Source organism: Octopus bimaculoides, chromosome 12 (genome assembly GCF_001194135.2).
Source record: "Octopus bimaculoides isolate UCB-OBI-ISO-001 chromosome 12, ASM119413v2, whole genome shotgun sequence".
Taxonomy (NCBI): domain Eukaryota; kingdom Metazoa; phylum Mollusca; class Cephalopoda; order Octopoda; family Octopodidae; genus Octopus; species Octopus bimaculoides.
The window spans coordinates 66,433,800-66,446,907 of record NC_068992.1 but is presented as its reverse complement, the minus strand read 5'-3'; the positions used below and the strand labels follow the sequence as shown (position 1 = coordinate 66,446,907).

Here is a 13,108-nt window from a genome sequence, read left to right as displayed (position 1 = left end):
CACACACACACACACACACACGCAAGATTTCCCCTTGTGAAAATTCTATAAAGCTATGGCTTAATATCAATCTGCATCTTCCCAGAGTCTCTTATAATGCAAGAACATTTTCTACACATCTGAAGTGATACCACCTCCATGTTTATAGAAATCTATTCAAGACAACAATTTCTTCCTCCTTCCAGGACCCTCAATCTGACTTTTTCACCTCTCAAAATCCTGTTCTAAACACTTTGATGGCTTCTTTTTCGAATAATGTCGCCTCCCTTCGACATTTTACCTTCATCCTACAACTTAGAGAAGAATTCAAATAATTAATTAGACTAATCATAATTAACATTAACCTTAATTAAGACTAACTTTAATTACATTGATAATAATTACACTAATTAAGGTGGTGAGCTGGCAGAATCATTAGCATGCCAGCCAACATGCTTAGCGGCATTTCATCCATCTCTACATTTTGAGTTGAAATTCTGCTGCTGTCAACTTTGCCTTTCATCCTTTTAGAGTCAATAAAATAAATACCAACTGATCACTGGGGTCGATGCAATCAATGTAGTTCCCCCCCACCAAAAAAAAACTGCGATGTGATGTCAAAATTTGAATCTAAGTTTAATTAAACACATGTGGTGCAACATAAAAATCATGAATCTACATTCTTTATTATGAAACAATATTTAAATCATAAAGAAATGTTTCACATTGAAATTAATTAATTACTTAATTTAATTAATTAATTATTTTTAATACACAGCAATTGTAAAACCTTTTAACAAAAGATAAAATAGAGAAAAAAAAAATAAAACTTTCTAAATTCAAAGATGCCTGTAAGAAATAAATATTGTTAAACAATTTATTAAACTAGTTTATATTTTTATGTTAGTAAAGTGGAGGCTTTTATTTTTACTTTTTCTCAGATTAATATCTGTAAATTCTAAATAGTTAGACAGAGCGTCAATGTTTGAGAGATAACAGCCATTTATGTAATGTTCAGCAATATAACGGATTAAACAAACAGAACAAAAGACAGAGAACAATTTCATGTCTTGTTTTTGTAGATTGGCAAAGGATGTAAGAGTGAGAAAACTGATAAAATTCATTTTTTTTTTTCATTTTATCTAATTTCAGCTCATGAGCTGTGGCCATGCTGGGGCACTGGTGCTTTTTAAATAGAAATGTTTGTGTGATATTTGTTCTGCCCAAGTTAAACAAATAATCCATGTCGTATCTGCAATCAGAAATACAATGGACCAATGAAGAACATATCACCACCAACTGTATTGTTCACCAAAATGTGATCATCATCATCATGTAACATAGATTTTCTATGCTGGCATGGGTTGGACAGTTTCACAGGAGCTGGTTCCAACTGTCTGTTTTGGCATAGTTTCTACTGCTGGATGCCCTTCTTCGTTACGAGGTGCCAGCATGAGTGCTTTTTATGTGGCACCAACACCCGCAGTGTTGCCAGGTAGCTTGCAAGACAAACACCTCTCAGCTGAGAGGAGGAACAGAATCAAGAGAAGTGGCCATGTGGCAGGCATAGAGTGTGATGTAAAATCAATTAAATATTGTACCAGTTCCTATATGAAACAATATTATAATTTCAATTTCCTTAATCAATCAATTATTTCTGTCATTGACAAATATCAGCCAGAAAAAAAATTAATAAATTTGTTCATTCTGCATTCTTTTTCTATGTTTGGGTTCTATGAACCTGGTTTACAGCCAGACGCCCTTCCTTGAATCCTTACTTGTTTTTCAGGTAAGGGATCATCTATGCCACATGGTTTTGAAGGCACAAAGACACCAGGACAATTTGTTCACAGGTCAAACTAACAACACCATCACCCACTGCACTTCCATATAGGCCATTGCAGATTTGAACACACACACACATGATGGGCTTCTTTCAGTTTCCATCTACCAAATCCAATCACAAGGCTTTGATCAATTCAGGACTACAGACACTTGCTCAAAATGCCATGAAGTAGGGCTAAACCCAAAGTCACGTGGCTGAGGAGCAAACTGCACAACCACAATGCTATGCCTGTGTCTGTCATTTCAGATTGAAACATCAAAAAATACTAAACATGTTCTAATCGTGATCAAAACTTTTATGGAATTTAATTCTTTTCACCAACAAAATTGTAGTAAGACAATTATTCATAATTTTAATTGAAAGTGAGAATACAAACTAAGATAATTCTTACCAAATCTGAGTTCTTTTGAAAAGAGGTAATCCAAGGTGTATGTAAATCCAAATATCTGGAAAAGTAGAAAAAGAAATAGTTTATTGTTTCTGAACCAAAGAAGAATTGGTAAGTAGAAATATTGCAAAGGCCTTATGGTATTTCTTCCAGTCTTTTTTATGTCCTGAGTTCAAATGCCACTGAGGTCAACTTTACCATTTGTCCCTCCAAAATCAATGCAATAAAGTACCAATCTTGTACTGGGATCACTGTAATTAACTAAAGCCCTTCCATTAAAATTGCTGGCATTCTGCCCAAATTCAAAATAATGATTATTAAAATTTTACACTGTACCTCCCCCCGCCCCATACACACACACTCTCTCTCACTCTGTGAAGGGAATATGCTGTTTTGATTTGAATTCATATTTTTTATGAGACCAAGCAAGATCTTTATTTACAAAATCATTTTGCCAGAACCACAGATTAAGTGCCCTGGTGCTTATGTAAAATTTTTAATTCACCACCAGGTGAAATAAATTAAAAAGTTTCAAACTATAAAAAATTTAGTAAAAATCCTAAAACTTGTAACTAAATTAGAAATTATAAGGATTCATTGAAAAAGATCACAACCTCTTTTCCTTCTAATTTTGTAAATTAAAAAAAATATATGACACCCATTTCTACATATTGCACATCTATACACACACACACACACACACACACACACACACAGGGTACTGGAATAGTGTGCAAAGTTGTTGCTAGGACAGTAACAAGACAACTAAAGAAACCGGAAATTATTTAGGGGTTAGCACCAGATTAACATTTGTAAATGCTACTGAGAATCAATTTTGTTATCTTCACTTTAGATTAACCATTTTCAGGATGAAACAAATAAAAACTGCCACATTAACACAAATGGCAGATGTATTCCAGCAGAGATGATCTCTTGTAAGTTGGATAGCTTCAACAGAAGAAGTCATGTTATACAATAAAACTATTTACTCCCCCCATCCATACACAAACCTCAGTGAAATTACTCATGTGAAACAGTTGCTATTTACTTTCCTCACATACTGCTTGCTTAAATAGATTTCAAAATATATAATAGCTTCAACCTTTTACGGAGCCAACATGCTTGACATGTTGCTTCCTGCAGAGAAGGGAAAATGCTGGAAATTAATTTTAATGATGGGTGCATATATGTAACAGGTAATGTCTTTGCTTTGACAGCATTTATTTAATATATACACCCAGTATCAGACGCCATGAGGGCATTCTCTCAGTTATTGAATACATTATTACAGTAAAGAGTTAAAAAATTTCATGTTCTTTGAATGGTATGTTGAACAATCTACAGTTTATTTCACACAAGTTGTTTTTGAATAGACCATAATACAAACACAAGCTTACAATATTAGTAAAATAAACAAGAACTAAAATTAGTTTTTTTTTTCTTTTTGTTGTTCCACAAACAGAACAATAAGCTTCTGGTTGTTACTGTGATAAAAATAAAAGATAAAAAACACAGTAAGTTTAGTTAAACATGACCATCTAATATAAACAATACTCGTCTCAATGGTGAATTTCATAATACATTTTTATTAGCAGAGAAAAACACATGATACATTTTACCAAATTATATGAAGTACAACACAAGGTTAAAAGTCTAGCCTTTTAAACACGCTCTCAGAGAGTTCAAAACTTTAAAACTGCCATTAAATTTTACCACTAAACAAGACAAATAATTCGGCGTTTTTTGAGTTAGTCTGGCTACCAAATGAGTTTCCATGCTTCCATTATTACTTCAACTCCAAAAGAAACCATTTCAAAAGAAACTATAAAATGTTCCTTAAGGTCTCTGACAGGACAGATATTTGTTTACAAACATGTGACTTAGTGCAAGCTTTTAAAAATAAAAATTGGTCATAAAAATAGCATTTCACTATCAAACTACAAAGTCAAACAACCTTTAACTTCCATACATTCTGGCCTTACAAGCAACAAGGTTTAAGGTTTTATGTAAAAGGCAATGCTCCAGCATGGGCATCAGCCATGGTGGCTGAAATAGGCTGAAGATCTAAAAGAATATAAGCAAAATATCTTAATCTACACATCTGATGATTCTAAATGAAAGTCTCTTATTCTAAAAAAGATGTTAGCAATTTTTCTTGTTATTTCTTATTATTTCATGTAATTTATAGTCTTGACATGGTCATTATAAACAAGAGACTGGCTTGTAAACCAAACACTTGTAGTTCCTTTGAAGTTTCCTGTTAGTTTATTTCACACACACACACACACACACACACACACACACACACACACACACACACACACACACACACACACACACACACACACACACATTAATTGAGGGGGCTTTTTTTGTTTTGTTGTTTCTTACGTTTTCTTGTATAGTAATGGCAACAAGAGTTCTTAAGATTAGAAATTCAGGTTGCTGCCTGTTCCTGTTCCACTTCAGTAGCAGTTTCTTTAAGAAATTAACTGTCAAAATTCCCTAAACAGCCATTAAAGGCTTCACATAATAAACCAGTTTGCTAAGAAGTTTTGCTAACACAGACAACATTGACAGGGCTCAATGGAGATTCAGAGACTTCTAAACACAAGTGTCATAAAGTACAGACCAGATGAAGAGTTTACAAAGTAATAATAGTAAAGGCAGTGCCTTATCCTCTTAATTACTTCAATCTTTTAAGATATTTGCTTTTCTTCAAAAGACACAGCATTTGTTGAATCAACAAGTGGGTGCAAGCATAGCTATGTGGTTGACAAGAAGATTCTGGTTCAATCTCAGTTCATATCATTTTAGCTTCAGCTCAACCAAACCTATGTAGGTTGAATTTGATAGAGGGAAACTGTATGGAAGCCTGGTGGAGAAACCATTCCTGTTTGGAGTGGTAGACTTAATCAGTGACTTGGCTAGACACCACCATCTGGTCCTTAAAAACCCCTAATGAAGCCAACACTGTTACAAGCATTAGAAGCCAGGTTCTTCCTCCTTTACTCCCACCAGTCTCAGCAACCCTGTAAAATGGGGCACTATCTTTTCTCCTCTAAGTATTTTTTAAAATAAAAACCTCATTATATCTAATAAATAATAATCTATTGTAAATCACTCTCATAAATAATAATCTTAAAAGCCAATTCAACATTAAGATTGTAATGAAATATTACATTAGAACTTAAGGACAAATAAACTTAATTCTTTGCTCATTTTTTTAAAAATCAGAAAGGTAAAAATAACAACCCAAAAGAATTTCATTTCATACACCAGTGAATACAGCATCATCATCATCATCATGTAATGATTCATAAAAAGATGCAGGGATTTTAGATCATCACTGTAATCAAACAAAACACAGTGTTTCTACTCTATTGAAGTAGTAAACTGTATCACCCATAATACTTATTTCTAGCTAGGACTATTGAGTAAGTAATATCTCTTTGTCAAGAATACAGCACCGGTGACAATATGGTTTCCCATTCAACCAAAAGACCAGCACCATATTGATTTCACTACCATTGTTTTCTCCCCGGTCCTTCTAATCATACGCCTCATTGAAGTTCCTCCATGGTTATGGCAAATAAACATTTATAACGAACGAACAAAAGTCATACTTAAACTGGATCACTATAGAAAGGTAGAAGCCTTCTCTATACAATAATGCCCTTAGTGCAGTAGTAACCACTTGATCATTTATCAAAGCAAATCAATGAGAAAAGTAGCTGAACTGACAATAACAACATGGAGCATGGTATCACCAAGTTATAATTGTAGTAATAGAATTTGATTAGTTTGGTTTATTATACTCATTATTGAGTTATTCAGATTAAGTACAATGAAAGTGATTCCTGCCTTTCACAATATGTAGGCAGCCATCTTTGAAGCTAGTCAATACTTGAAACATCTCAAATATGTTAAGCTTCTAACAAATTAATAAATAGAAATACTTAAATAATGAATGCCATTTTTTTTATGGTATACTCCCATATTTATATTATTATTATTATTACTCTATCAACCAAAATAAATATTTACATAATGACAATATTCTCATCCATAAAATTAATACTTTAGAATTTTAATAGAATCTCTCACAAATGTTTTTCATGTTTTAAAAAGTATCTATATCATCATCATCATCATCTTCTAATGTCCATTTTCCATCCTAGTACGGGTTGGCTGGTTTAACAGGAGCTAGCAAGGCCAGAAACTGCACCATGCCCCATTGTAGGTTTTGGCATGGTTTCTACAGCTGGATGTCCTTTTTAATACCAACCACTTTGTAGAGTGTATTGTGTGCATTTTATGTAGCAATAGTACCAATGCTTTCTACATGGTACCAGCACCGGTGCTTTTTACATGGCACCAGCACAGGTACTTTTTATGTGGCCCCAGCACCAACAGAGTTGCCAAGTAACTTGCAAGAGAAAGAGCCTTAGTTGAGAGAGGGAGTGGAATCAAGAGAAGTGGGAATAGGTAATAAAAAAATAAACACATTTTGTAATGACCTGCTCTACTTTCCATCAAGTTGTTTTTCTTTCTTGCTTTTTGAGAATTTTTTTTTTTTGTTAATATTTTTTAAGATCATATTTATTGATTGCAATAGTTTCCTCACAGAAATGTTGCTTACTTTTTGTGGCAACAGGATGTAGAGGAAATTAAACCAGGTCACTGGTCACATTTCTGAGAATTTGCTTTTTATAAAAAGAATTACTGATGCATATCCTTTCATTGCTTTTACTTCAGTTGTTCTTTATGCATAATATTAATACCAATTAGAAGGCAGTGAGCTAGCAGAATCATTAACAAGCCGGGCAAATTGTTAAGCAACATTTCATCTATCTTCACATTCTTAGTTCAAATTCCACCGAGGTCAACTTTGCCTTTCTTCCCTTTGGGGTTGATAGAATAAGTACCAGTTGAATGCTGGGGTCAATGTAACCAAAATTGCTGGCCCTGTGCCAAAATTTGAAACCAGTATTAATGCTAATTATATGTTTCTTTGCTAAAGAAGAATTTAACCATACCACAGGAAACTCTCAGATTAAAGAGAGCCTCAGATTTAGTAGAAAATACAATAAAAGATTTTGTTTTGTTCTCTTAATTTCATAAGAAACTATGTCTGGATTCAAAGTGTTTTTGAATCAAAATTCCATACAACAAAACCTAATGCAGAAGATTTTCTAACTCAAATTGTGTGGCTAATTTTTATAGTATTGTATAACAGAACACTTTCATATCCATTAAACCATTTGATATCAATCCAATTGAGACTGCCTATGGTGCTCTGATACAAAGAGCTCTCGTATTAAAATGTTCATATTTAAATTAAACCTTCCCCTCATAAGTTTATGTAAAATCCTTTTGTTAAGTGACATTCCAAAACGTTCACTTCCTAAATTCCTTCAAATCCTTGATTATTTTTGAATTCAGTCGAAACCTATGATGTGTGTATTAGGAATACAGTCAAGAAAGGCTTAAAATAGAAAATATCTATTAATATTTTTTCAAATCACAAAAAAAAAGTTGATATCTCTCCTCATGTAAATTGATGTAAAAAGAAATCCTTCAACAATTTAGGACTGAGATCCAAGAAACAGTCAAAGAGAACAAAAAATACTTGTGAATCACACACACAAAAAACAAAGGAAGTGGGGGTATAAATAAGAAGCTATTAGAAGATAAAACAAAACAGAAAGACTCTGGTGAGCCATTCCTATGAAGAATAATTACAGGAAACAATAAACATAGAGCAAAGACATGAACAGAGGTGGTGGTGGTGGTGGGAATGAACTTATGAGAAAGAACAATATACAGTGTTTAAAAAAAGATGGAAAACAATTTAGTCTCTCCATATGGTAGTGTCCAAGGTCATCAAAATAGAATTAAATGGTTTCTGAAAGTAAATTGCAGAAATAACCAAATTAAAAATAAATACAGTAAAATGGAACAGTCACATGTCACTAACATTGCTTTGACAGTTAAAACATTTCAATTTTATATTTATCATAACTAAAAACTACAAAACAACAAATGGTTGTAATAAAGAAGAGAAAAAAAAAACAAATAAGTTTGTTTTTGTGTTTTGAATTTTAAAAGTTACCAAAAAAAAGAAAAGAAAAGAAAAAAACTGGAATCTCCTATAGAGGTAATTTTGATTTTAATCCTTGTTTATTATCATTATTATGAAGGCGGTGAGGTGGCAGAATCGTTAGCACACCAGGCAAAATGGTTAACGGCATTTCATCCATCTGTATCTTGCAGGTTCAAATTCTGTCAAGGCTGATTTTGCCTTTTATCCTATCAGGGTCAATAAAATAAGTACCAGTTGATCACTAGGGTCAATGGAATTGATTTACCCCCTCCCCTGAACTTGCTGGCCTTATGCCAAAATTTTAAACCATTGTTATTATTATTATTATTATTATTATTATTATTATGTGATTTCTTAATTCAGAGCAAAACAGCTTTTTGAAAGAAAAAAAAATATTTACTATGGCTTCTATTTCTGACAGAAAAGACAATAAGACAAATCAAGAACAGGGAACTATAGGATTCTGTCATGATATAAGTTCTGTTTGTAAAATCACCCACCCATCCACTACATTAGAAATAAGAATGAGTAAAGAAAGATTCTAGTAAAAAAAACCTTAGGATAGCTCAACTGTCAGAGAAGCCATACTGTTTCTCATTGGCTGAGCAATAACCAATCAAATATGACAATGTTTTCATAACAGTTATACAAAACTTTTCAATGACTGGATTAAATAATAATTGTACATAAACACAGAGATTCAATAGCAACAGCAACTAGATTAAAAATACTGCAATTAATCTATTTATATTTCATAATTCTACATTGCAGTTTTGAGAGGAAGCAATTAATAGCAGTGACTTCAACAATAAAAAAATCGTTAATAAAATATTTGATGCACACTGATACCTTCTAATGTGTAACAAAAACTACAGCTGATCAACAGAAGGTGTTAATATAATTTCATCTTTAAAACATTGATAATAAGGTTGTCTACCTATTAATTTCTTTCCAAGCATCAAAAATAGTGCAGTGTATATCTGCTTTGTTCAAGGTTATCTAGTGTACTTTAATATGACCCCATGTATTTTAAACATTTTTTTTTTTTATTTAGCCCCCAGATAACAATAAGGTTTCAAAATTACAGAAACAACAACATTAGATACTTCTAACAATGTCTGTGATGACAATGGTGCCAAGCCCCTGGCTTTCTCTTGAACAATAATATTGGCATGGAGAGAGGAAGATTTGCATGCACTGGTAATTGCAGGTCTTTCTAAAAACCTTTACTCCAATCAGTGCCTTGGTGAAAAACTTCCCAGTCTGGTCAGACATACAAAAAGAGGGTGAGGCCTTGGAGTTCCAACTTTAGACATCAGTTTGGTCAGCAAGTCTTCAGAGACAATTCTCAGTTTGATACCGGAAATGAGCAGAATGAGAAAATCTAAACATTATCAAAACAATACACACATGCGCACACACACACACACACACACACACACTATAAGCAAGCTACATCACAAGTAGGAGGATAACTCATACAAGAGAATTCCTGGACAATGGAATGAGAATAATTTACCAGGTGGATTTAATAAAGAGTGTAGTTTGAAACTCTCAGAATGTTACCAAACATGACGGACACTCGAAGTGGAGTGGCTGAACTGTTTTGACTACAACAACCAAGATAAGGACACTGGTTTGAATATATCACTGTTTTATTTTGATATTTCCTTGTCTCGGAAAAATCAAACAAAACAATTGTCTAATAGAGTCAATCATACAGACTTTTAAAGTAATATCAATAACAAAGTCATTTTAAGAAATAATTACCAAATCAAAATCTGACAAGGCTTTTTAATTACTGTTCTCCTAATAAAAAAAAAAAAACACACACACACACACAGGATTGATATCTTTAGTAAAATACTTCCTTCTCAAGAAAGCTATCAAGCATTCCAAATAATATTTGCCGACTAATCAAGAAGAGATTTAGATAATAAATGACTGGGAAATGTCTACAGTTACTCTAATAGGGGATCACAACTTGTAAATACCTTTTACCCTTAATCAAATGCTTTCCAAAATCTCCCAACAATAACTTTTAGATTTTGAACTTTGTAAAGTGCAACTGTAAACACACCACAATGCAATATAAGCAAGACACTGCTGAGTGAAGTATACTTCACTCATCACAATATAAAGATATATATAAAGTAAGTAATATAACACAGATCTGTAAAGTACCACACCTCACTCAATACAAAGATATATATGTAATGGGGCTACAAAATTTTAAAATACTGAAATCTTAGTTTTATCATCATCTTACCACTTTTATTTGACAACTGCCGAAAAGAAATATGTCAGTGAATATTTCCAATGTAAATAAGACTGGAGTGAAAGACACCTTGAAACTACAAATATTCTGTAATGGCTACAAATTAACCCTTTTAATACCAACCTGCCTGAAACTGCTTTTTGTTCATGGTAACAAATTCCATTTTAAAGTGATCAAAATTAAAACCTTCCCTCAAAATTTCATGTCAATTTATGTTCAAACAACAGCTTAATAATGACAAAGTTATTTTACAAAATTATTCAATATTTTCAAAATTAAATGCAACACAAGCAGTGTATTTAAAACAAAGATACAGTCACAAAAGGGTTAAACAACCAAAACATGACAGCAAACTTTGTATGGATGAAACAATAGTTGAACATTTGTGACCTTAAAAGATAATTCAGTCCCAGGCAAAGAGGGTTATTATTTAATATTAACTTTTGAGGGATTGTTCTTTTTTAACCAACAACTGACTTTCCAATGTGTAATGTAAATTATAAAGATTGATAGAATGGGAATGTTATCATTTGAGATAGAAAGATGTCTTTTATATTTTCCCTTAAAAGAAAAATAACAAAAATTGAAATTTAAAAATTACCCCCACCACCATCACTCCCATCAGAAAACTTCTAAATTTCCAGTTGGTTGTGAAGTCTTCGGGTATTTGTTTTAAACAGAGTGTGTAGATGGAAATAGAATCCTCAAAAATTAGAAGTTACTCACTGAGTAAAAGACCCGGTTGTTATTTCATTCTGTTCTCACCAGGTACTCATTTTAAAAAATCTTTTTCACATAATCATTATACTATTTTCAAATGTTTATTCTTCAATTAATCCAAGAATTAAATTTAACTTAATTATTTAAATATTATTATACTAAATGTCTGCAGTGAAATTCTGTTTTTGTTTAATCCATCACAAAAGTATAACAAGATTAGAGATTTAAAGAAATAACATTAGATTTAAGATAATCTAACCTAACCAATGGTTTTCTTGAGTTGTCAAAATTATGGAACCACACCCATGTTAAAAAATACACAAAGCTTTAGAATAACCCAACATTTTATGAAAGACAACCGAGATTTAAAAAAAAAAAGAAAAAAAGTGACATTTCAGTTGCTTAAACAACAGCCATGCATTCTCAATTTAATTAAAAGGTTTCTTTAAACTGAAGTTTAGAGAAGTGAACTCCACCACCACCACCACCACCAGTCACTGAAATAGCCAGCAACAGTTTAATCAAGAATATAACCAATTAATTTTCATCAAAAGATAACTAAAAACATTTTATCAAGTTCACTTCTTGAAAATATAATTTTTAATTAAAATACAAAATTATATATTCATAGAAATAGCTTAAACTTTGAGAATGGCAATTAAGCATTGCAAAAGGATAAATTTCTAACACAATGATGATTTTTAATATAAGCACAAGCCCTTGACACATGCATGTGGCCTCAATTCTGGCATGGGGCCTTGACTCTGGCACAGGGCCTCGACACCGGCACAGGGCCTCGACACCGGCACAGGGCCTCAAATATTGAGGGCTAAAGAGAAACAGTCAATTACAAGAACTCCAATATCTGACAGGTACTTGATTCCTTAAAAAGGATGGAAAAGGAAGTTGACGCTGACAGGTTTTGAACTCAGAATATAAAGAAGTGTAACTAAACATCACAAGCCACTTCATCCTTCACCCTTCCACTTCTGCCATCTGCTGCTAAATATGAGATTTTCTACCTTTTTTAACTGATAACTTTCCAAAACAAGGAAGTAAACTAAATAAAAAAAATAATAAGTTTGTTTACAAATGTGACATAAAACCAAAATAAAGCCCCCCCCCACACACACACATACATAAACAGGTAGTAATTTGGGTGGGGTGAGTGATGTGGAATAAATATACTTAAAAAGATAGACAAACCTGAGAGAAGCCAGTGTTGTGTTCAAACTGTGTCTTTGTAGCCTTGGGACATGTAGATTACCAACCATGAAAACAACAGAAATGTGGCAAGTGAAGGATGGGAAGAAACCTTCACAGCACAACACCCATTCCCCAACCCACCGAGATTACATTTTACATATATATATATATATATATGTATAAATATATACATATAAATATAAATATATATATACATATATACACACACACACACACTTCCACAACTGACACACAAGAGCAAAGGAGGAAAGCTTATCAGGAGGAGAAGGCAGAGAGAGAGAGAGAGAGAGAGAGAGAGAGATGTTGTACTGCTAGGTTAGAAGCAGCACCTACAGCAGAAAGAAGTGAGAGATGGGCAAGTGAAGTAGAAACAGCAAAGAGGAAAACAGAACAGTACAGCAAACACACACACACACACACACACACTTTCTCTCTCTCTCTCACACACACATACATATCCACAAATGTTTGTGTGAGTACAAAAGGAAAGTTGGGGTGGGATTAAAAATAAAAAAAAGGGAGAAAAAAAGAAGACAAAAAAGAGGAGCTGATAAAGTGGGGGTA

General features: G+C 32.9%; 1 protein-coding gene across 7 annotated transcripts in view; it reads right to left on the bottom strand.

Moving 5' to 3' along the window:
* Positions 1-13,108, bottom strand: part of LOC106884484 (activated Cdc42 kinase-like) — a 244,007-nt gene that overhangs the window by 156,004 nt on the left and 74,895 nt on the right. For 6 of the 7 annotated variants that reach the window (XM_052972235.1, XM_052972233.1, XM_052972237.1 and 3 more), the window contains one exon: positions 2,217-2,271. The gene's annotated coding sequence lies outside the window, so the exon portion shown is untranslated. Of the gene's footprint in view, positions 1-2,216; positions 2,272-12,523; positions 12,677-13,108 lie in introns of those variants that run through there. The other variant, XM_052972234.1, reaches the window with a different exon arrangement.